Genomic DNA, 9,115 nt, shown 5'->3' with positions numbered 1-9,115 from the left:
CAGCAGGTGGAACAGAAAAGCCACCCTGTCTCGGATATGTCGCCAACATCAGGACGATTGCTGGGCCCTTTGGAAATGAAGTGTATGTTCACGCTGAGCGCGCAGAGCATGCAGTGTCTTCCTGTGAATCACTGATGCTCCTTCAAAACTATTCCCCCATCATCAGTCCATGTTACCCATCTTGGTTTCTTGGCTTTGTGGGTTGGTGGCAGTTGATGAACTAGGCAACTTAAGGGCCATTGTCTGGCACCTGCAGGCAGAAAACACACCCTAATGTGACTTGGGGCAGGGCTTCTCAACACTGGCACCCTGACATTATGGACCTGGCTGGACTTTGTTGTGAGGAGCTGTGCTGTGCATTGTAGCATATTTATCAACTTCTCTGGTCTCACTACATGCCAGTACCACCTCTCCCCAGCTGTGACAATAGAAGATGCTTGCAGATGTTGCCAAATGTCCACTTGTCCCTAGGGGGCAAAATCACTGCAGGCTGAGAACCACTGACTTAGAGCCATGCCTGTGCTGTGGGAGAAAGTCCCTACAGCGCAGCAGGTGAGTGATGGAGGAGGGGCTGGAGCCCATGTGGCAGACTGCGATTCAAATCCCACCTGGCCACTTGAGAAATGCACCACGCCTGTGTGCACACCTGCCAAGGTTCCTGATGAGACAGAGAGATGGAGAAAAAGGGGATTTGCAGTGTGACTGGGCCCCATGGCAGGGGGTGTAGCGGGGGCGTGCCTTCACTCTCTCTTTCTCTCTCTGGTGCATACATGTGCCCTCTGGCATTAAACAAACAATTTCCAAGCCAATCTTGCTTTATAAGAAACCAAAGCTTTATAAAAACAAAAACAAAACAAATAACATTTTTCCAGTTCATACTGCAGACTGTGGAGTCCAAAACTTCAAGGTAGAGCCCAGAAATCTGGATTCTTTATGGGCTCCACAGATGGTTCTGATGAGCAGTCAGTTTGGGAATCAAGACTTGCCCTGTCATGGTCCCCTTGGCAGTGACTCTGGGTGAGCTTGCTTGTTAGTCTCATTCTAAAGATGAGTGTAATCCCTGTCCTTGCTGGGCCACCGGCATAGCACTGGGAGAGAGTTTATAGGTGAGGTGGCATTTTGGACCACGATGGGTGAATTACAGTTCCTCTCATGGGAAGATGGGAGTGTGGTCCAAGAGAATGAGAGGACTTTGCGTGTTACACTGTGTGTATCATCTGAATGGGTCACTTGCTTCTTTTCCTTTTTCTAAAGACAGGATCTCACTATGTCTCTCTCCTGCCTTAGCATCCTTGCTGGGACCATAAGCACTCTGCCTGTTTCAGTGTAGACTGGAATTGAACCTTGTCCTCTCGTGAGGCCCCAGCCTGTGGAGCACTATATCTTAGTACTACACGTCACTGTGGCAGGGCCACTTCTTAAAGACTTTCTGGGCTAGGCCCTATGCTGAGGAGCTCTGAGCATTAATTAACTCACAGTTGCCATACTGCTGTCCTCATTATTCAGACAAGGGAACGCCAGCAGAGAGAGGTTAAACCACTTTCTTGAGGCCCAGGCCAAGCATTGCTAGGCAGTGCTGTACTGCAATGCAGCCAGTCGCTCTGGTCCCAGTGCCTTTGCTGTGAGCCACGCTCTGCTGCCTCTTCTTGTAGCAAGAGTGAGGCTCGACCAGAGCTTTTATGATCATCGCCCAAAGTCAGGGCATTGTGATGGATTCCACGGAAATGATTATGCATGATTTCCTAATACAAGTGTCCACATCCTTAATTAACAGGTTGACAAGTCATTTTTAGGACGTTAATTTGATTCTGTATTTGGAGGAATGTGTGGATATAGCACAGCACATAAAGAGAGACAGAGAGACAGGTTGTGACAGGTTGTCTTATTATACTAGTCCCTCTCACTTCCCTTGCTTCTCTCAGGTAGTAGTAGATACAGTCAGGTCAATTATAACAAGATTGTTTTCCACTGCCCCGTCATCTTTTTTTTAATTATTATTATTTTTTTATAGTTTACTTTTTATTTCTTTCATGAGAGAGAGAGGGGGGAAAAAACAGAACAAAACAAAACAAAACAAAAAACACCCTTGACAGTCTTGTCATAGCTCAGCGCCCTTCCCCTAGCCCTCTAGCTAGTCAGGATCCTGGGCACATGTACTTGGCGCATTTCAGGTCAACGTGGGATCTGAACCTGCAGTCAGCCATGCAGCTTCCAGCACTGCTGTTCGGAAGCTACCACCTGTACCACCAGGCTGAGCTTCCCGTTGTGTTTATATTGGCACAAGAATTCAGGTTCCAGATGAATAAGGTGAGGGAGGGGCTGGTGATGTGAACAGTCTTTGCTTTTTCTTTGGGTCAAAAACAAGTTTCTGGATGCCCTTTGGCCCATAACTGTCTGCACTTGCCTCCCATTCCACTTTCTCCCACTCATGTCCCCGTCCCCTGGGGGGAGGCATTTTTTGTTTTAAAACTTGTTTCCATTGTTCTTCTTCTCAACCTTCTGATTGAGCTTGTTCTAATGTCTGTACTTACAGGTCTTCCTCTCCTTTCTAGGCAGTACCAGCCATCAGAAGAACTTTTGGCCAACCTTTCTGGATTTATTTGGATGCAGAAAGCTTTTTTGCTTGCTCCAAATTCTTCCCTGCCTTCTCCTACACAACTAGGCATAACCTTTGTTCCCTGTGCTCATTGGAGGCAGACACCAACTTACCAAGGTCTCCTTTTATGGAGTTCTAGAAGACTTAAAGATTTCCCTCCCCAAAGAAGTGAAAATTATTGAATTTCAGCAGTGAAATAATTGTTTAAGGGGTCGGACAGTGGCACAGTGGTAGAATGTAACACTCTGCAAGGCTATTTCACAAGGGAAGGTTCCTGGTTCGAGTGTGTAGACCTCCGTGAGTACACTAGACACATGCTTGCCCATGGTCTGGGGCTGGGTGGGGCTGGCTGAGGCTGGAGGTGGATTGGGCCATTAAGACCTTGCTAAGGGACCAGCAGATGGCATAGTGGTTACACCGCTGGACTCCCACATGGCAGACTGTGGTTTGAGTCTCGGACCCTTTGGCTTGGAACTCACCCCGGGCATGTGTGTATCCAAGATTCCTGGACAAGAAGGGTGCGACCTAGCTGTCCCCTCTGGGTGGTGACTTTTCACTTTCCCTCTTACTGTCTTTTTCTCTCTCTCCCCTCAGGTGAGTGTCTGTGCCGTAAGGCAAAAACCTCAAAACAAACAAGCAAACAAAAAACCCTTGCTATGATGCTATCTTTCTGTCCTTCTGTGTCTCTCTTACTCATGGAAGAAACAATTAAGTAAACTTTGCCAATCTATGAAAAACAAAAAACAAAACAATCTAATTATTTGAAGAGGAAGTCTCATGTTCTTTGGCTTTCCAATTCGAATTATTTGGCTTGGTTTATTCAGAGCCTTGCTCTTAGAGCTGTGAGTGTCTTCTATGGCAATGCAGAATTATAGGCTACTGCGATAATTATGCTGAGGACTCTAGCTTTTGGTTGGACATTTGAGTCTAGGAGAATGCCCTAATCCTAGCGCCCTGGACAGATATAACTTGCAAAATCAGGACAATATGGCAGCTGCTGTCCTGGGTCTACTTTTGATTCACATGAATGTTGTGGTCAGACTCTGAGTTTGTCCGTGTTATCTCCAAAGTATCTTGCTTTCTTTTTATTTTGACAATAGACTATGACTGTCCCTGTTGTAATCCCTGCTGACAATTGTTTGGACAGTGATTCTGTAGGAGTGACCCAAGAAGCAGAAGTGGAGGTGGGGAGCTCAACGAGAGAGGAGGAACAGCCAATTCATGGTCTCTTCTGCAGGTGACTTCTGAGAAGTCTGTACTGTGCCACCTTAGTGGGTGCTGAGGTGACACCATGAGCACAGGAGCTGCCACAAGGCCTTACGGGGGACATCTGGACTAACCAAGAGGGTGTGATGTGAACCCAAAGCACCTGCTACACCTCCTTTTCCTGTGGTCTTTTATATGACCCCTGTGGCTGAAAGAAATCCTTCCTTCCTGTCTTTACTCTGGGGTGTCCTTGTATTTATTCAGCACTGCAGCAAGTCCCATTTAGGTTCCTGAATTTTTCCATTCTTGTGATGGGCAGGATGATAATGGATGTGTAAATACTAGCATTTATATTTTGAGATGGTGTGACTGATGTTTTTAGTTTGTACTACTGACTTATGGAGCAAATTGATAAGCTATTTATGGACAGATTTGTATTTTATAGGGATACCTTAACATTTTGAGAGTCTAGTAGTAGATTTCAAGTTCCAGAATTTTTAGGAGTTAGCTTCTCCAGATGAAAGCTTTAGGATTAATCTTGAATGTGTGGTTTTTCCCCCCCAAATTGCAGTCTAGTGAGGCTCCAGCATATTGATATTCTTTAAATAATTTAAAGTCATTATTTTGTTCAGAAAATCAGCTTCTCAACTCAATAGATGAATAATACTTTCTTTTAAAATGCTCTCTGTGTTATCTTTTTTTTCTTTTCCTCTCTTTCTTTTTCTCTGGGAAATGTCAGCTCTTCAAAATAGTAGAGTATGTACGTCACAGAGAAGTTGCAGAAAAACGTTAAGATTCAGCCAAAATCATGGTGCGTTTATTCTATTTCATTTTTTTGCAGTCTGGAAACCGAAGTCATACGTGAAAGGAAGCCCATAATTTGTAATTTGCTCAGTGAGAAACTCATATTTTTTCGCCTAACTTGCAAGTGGGTAAATACTACTCACTGTTCAGTTCTTACATTTTGGTTATGCAAATAAATCTGTGCCTTAAAACTGTTGATTTAAAACAAAAAATCTGTTATGAACCAGAATTCCCATTGCTACATCTTAGACAAGAATTTTAGAGTGTCAGGGCCTTGATGATTAAGTCAAAGTTGTTAATTTTCAAATTGAGGAATCTGAGGTTTAGAGATACTCCCCTATTGATCCCCAGGTTGATGACAAACAGAGATCCAGAACTAAGGCTTCTGGGCCCTGCTCCCAGCTTAGTAACTCCAGAAAAACCACTGTTTAAGTGAGAACATTTATGCATAAGGCCACGTCCAATAATTGTGTGTGTGTTTGTTTAGACTGGCACACACACAGATAAAGAGAAGTCCAGCTTGACCAGGTTGTAAGTCTTAGATTAGATTTGATTTGATTTGGACTAGCTTTATAACTCTAGGTAGGTCACTAATTTTCCTAAGGCCTTCTCCATTCCTCTGTTTCTCCTGATATTCCCTCTCTTAGCTCTCCCACATTGTTGGACGGGAGCAATGATACATATTCCACATAGTAGCATTGGTGAAAAGCACTTGAGAAGTCTGTCAGAGTTGTCCAAAAGCCAAAATTCTTACCCACATGCCACAGAGTGTTTGACCCATAAAATCTTTAGTATTTTATATATGCTCAATATCATCTTAATGACATGACCATTTTGCCCATCATCTAATTTATGATCATAACAATTAAGGGAGGGAAGTGATATTTTTATCATTTTCAGTTTAAAGAAAGGAGATTTGGGTCAGCCCATGGCCCAGTGGTTAAGGTAGCTGGATCCCACATGGCTGACTGTGTGGTCCTGAACTCAGTAGCTTAAAAATGTGCTAGGTGTACATGTGCGCATGTCCAAAATCCTGAAAGGAAGGAGCGTGTGAAGAGAAAGGATTATGGCACAACCATTCCTCATGGCGTGGGAGAGTGCTGTCTCTCTTTCTCCTCTGTCTCTCTGGCAAGTGCATGTGCCCTCTTGCAAAATTAGAAGGCACAAAAGGAAAAGCATGAACAGCTGAGCTTGTATGGAAGCTATATTGCCCAGAAACAGTGTAACCCACCAAACTGCAACGTATACCTCCATGCCCCTTCAGAGTATAGGATGTTCAGGAGATGCTCATGAAAACCTAGTTAGTTTATACCACCAAGTTCAAGACTTGATAGAGACCAGTACTTTATGTCTTGGGAAGATACAAGTAAAAAGAAAAGTTGGGAACCAGCAGTTAGCGTAATGGTTATGTTGCTGGACTCCCACATAGTCGACCGTGGTTCGTGTCCCGGACCCGGTGGCTTAAAACTCACACCGGGTGCGTGTGCGTGCGTGCCCAAGATCCCGAGAGGAGAATGGAGGAGAAGGGATTGCGGCGTGACCATCCCCCCTGGGGGGTGATTTCTCGCTTTCTGTCTCTATGTCTCTCTCTGTCTGTCTGGCGAGAGCACGCACCCTACAGTGAAAATCTCTCAAAAAAAAAAAAAAGTTAACAGTGATATAGCTAGAAAAGGTATCTCTAGAAATTCTTTTCATTATAGAAGTAGAGTATACAGAAAATAGAGGGGAACAAAGTCCATTTTCTTCACCATTGTAACTTTATACTTTCTTCTGAAATATTTCCTTTTGGTTTAGATTTAGTTTTACATATTTCTAATCTGGATATGCACATTTTTTTAATTACCAGAGAGAGAGAAAACTCCCCAATGGTGTGGTCGCTCTACTCCACAATCCTCTTTTCCTCCATTTCTTCTTCCTGTCAGGATTTTGGGCATGCGTGTACATGCATTTGGCATGCTTTCCAAGCTGCTGGGGCTGGGACTTTAACTACAGTTCACCATGAGGAATCCGTCTTCTGATTCCACACCGTGCTTAACCACCTTGCTGTGGGGGCAGTCCTGTATACGTACAAATTTATATCCTGCTTTTTCACTTATCTTTCATTTTATCTTTTGGGTTCTTTTTTTACCTATCAACAAAATATTTTTAAAATGGTACCTAATAGTCAACTGAAATGATATTCACAGTTACTTAAACTTTCCTTTTCTGGCACATTAAAATTTGCCATTTTAATATAAATAATGCTGCCACGGACATTTCTTCTGCGAAAAGCTTTTTCTTTAGGGATAGACTCCCAGAAGTAGTTGAAGTGACTGAACAATTTAATCTAATTACTTTAAATACTATAATTGAGCAAACTAGAAACACTGGAAAATGGGTTACTAAGGAAATGATAGAGTATTTTCCTAGGAATAAAAAGAAGTGAAACTGCTCATGCTGAGAAGCCTGTGTCCTGAAGGTTCCGAGCTTGTCACTGTCCACAGAGACAAGACAGTAGAGTTGGTGTCTAATGCCCCACCAGGAGGTGAGGGTTCCAGAATCTTACAAGGGGGCTTCTATTATTATCTATCTTTTCAATTCAGTAAGATTATTCATTGGCCTTCTCCATGGAGCTGTGGGGGCCTCTTTTCTCCTTAGTTGGGGCTGGAAGCCAAGATCAGCTGTCGAGGATCGTAGTGGGAATGCCAGGAGCTGGGCAGCCTGTTTTTCTACTTCAGACACTGTGGGAAAAGAGAAAAGATTATTCATCCAAGGAGTGATTTTCTAGAGTTGGCACCGTAGGCTAATGGTTGAGGAAGCCAGATTCCATGTGGTCCACTACGGTTTGAATCCTGGTCTCAGTCGTTAACAAACACACCAGGTATATGTGCATTCATGCCCCAAATCCTGGCAGGTTGGAAAAATGGAGAAGACGTGGCATTACCTTGCCCCATTGTGGGGAGTGCTTTAACTCTCTCTCTCTGTGTCTCTCTGTTTTTCTGTCTCTTTGGCAAAAATATGTGCCCTTTGGCAATTCAAACAAAACAGAGACAAAAGAAAAGAAATGATTTTTAGGGCCGGCAGGTGGTATGGTGGTTAAAGGCGCTGGATTCCCACATGGCTGACCGTGGTTCAAGTCCTGGACCTGGCGGCTTGCTTTCTCACTTTCTCTCTCTCTCTCTCTTTCACTCTGTCCCTCTCTGGTCAAATTGAAATAAACAAATGAATAAACAATAAAGCTCCATGGAGCTGTGGGGGCCTCTTTTCTCCTTAGTTGGGGCTGGAAGCCAAGATCAGCTGTCGAGGATCGTAGTGGGAATGCCAGGAGCTGGGCAGCCTGTTTTTCTACTTCAGACACTGTGGGAAAAGAGAAAAGATTATTCATCCAAGGAGTGATTTTCTAGAGTTGGCACCGTAGGCTAATGGTTGAGGAAGCCAGATTCCATGTGGTCCACTACGGTTTGAATCCTGGTCTCAGTCGTTAACAAACACACCAGGTATATGTGCATTCATGCCCCAAATCCTGGCAGGTTGGAAAAATGGAGAAGACGTGGCATTACCTTGCCCCATTGTGGGGAGTGCTTTAACTCTCTCTCTCTGTGTCTCTCTGTTTTTCTGTCTCTTTGGCAAAAATATGTGCCCTTTGGCAATTCAAACAAAACAGAGACAAAAGAAAAGAAATGATTTTTAGGGCCGGCAGGTGGTATGGTGGTTAAAGGCGCTGGATTCCCACATGGCTGACCGTGGTTCAAGTCCTGGACCTGGCGGCTTGCTTTCTCACTTTCTCTCTCTCTCTCTCTTTCACTCTGTCCCTCTCTGGTCAAATTGAAATAAACAAATGAATAAACAATAAAGTTAAATAAAATAATTCTTTAAAAAAATGGTTTTCTATGCATACTGTGCCATTGGCATTGCCTGCTTTTCAGGATGGACAAAAACTTGGGGCTGTTCATCTCCGTTATAATTGGACAATGAGCCTCAAGTAGGCAACTCCTCCTCTAGTTCTGAGTACTGTATTTTGGAGATAGGTTTTTGCTGCCACTCACATAAGATGCATCTCTTTTGAGAACCTCATATCTGTCTTTGCTGCAGTAACAGACAACTCCCAAAATCCTAGTGAACTCCTCCGTGTGCTTAAATTTCTCAGTCATATACAAGCCAGGATTTGGTGCTGACCTGTTTCATATGCGTTCTTGAACCAGGTCTTGGGCAGAAGGAATAGCTCCTCTCTGAGGACCTTAGAGCAGAAGAGTCCAAGTACCTGTGCACAGTGAAAGCTTCTGCTCAGGTGCAATGGGTATTATATTCCCTAAGCAAGCCCATGGCCAAGCCTGATCATGGGCAGGATATGTGTTTCCCCTGCCTGGAAGTGCTGCAAATCATGAAGCAAAGGTAGGGATGTGTAGCTGAGAGCAAATTGACGTGAACAATGGAGCAATCTTGCACAGTGCTCTGGGGATTGGCCTCCTTGTTGCTTTCTGGCATCCTTCCCCATCCCATTGTCTACTCTAGCACAGAAGCCTCAGAACC

At 44.0% G+C, this 9,115-nt stretch overlaps 1 protein-coding gene and 2 non-coding genes across 3 annotated transcripts in view; all 3 read left to right on the top strand.

The window, feature by feature from the left end:
• Positions 1 to 9,115, top strand: part of TMEM163 (transmembrane protein 163) — a 292,446-nt gene that overhangs the window by 203,431 nt on the left and 79,900 nt on the right. The window lies entirely within an intron of this gene.
• LOC114006385 (small Cajal body-specific RNA 20) lies at positions 7,203 to 7,329 on the top strand. Its single transcript, XR_003548106.1, has one exon.
• Positions 7,823 to 7,945, top strand: LOC114006386 (small Cajal body-specific RNA 20). The gene has a single exon (XR_003548107.1).

Source organism: Tupaia chinensis, unplaced genomic scaffold (genome assembly GCF_000334495.1).
Source record: "Tupaia chinensis unplaced genomic scaffold, TupChi_1.0 Scaffold147433_1, whole genome shotgun sequence".
Taxonomy (NCBI): domain Eukaryota; kingdom Metazoa; phylum Chordata; class Mammalia; order Scandentia; family Tupaiidae; genus Tupaia; species Tupaia belangeri.
The sequence above is the reverse complement of the archived record's forward strand: the minus strand, read 5'-3'. Positions and strand labels throughout refer to the sequence as shown.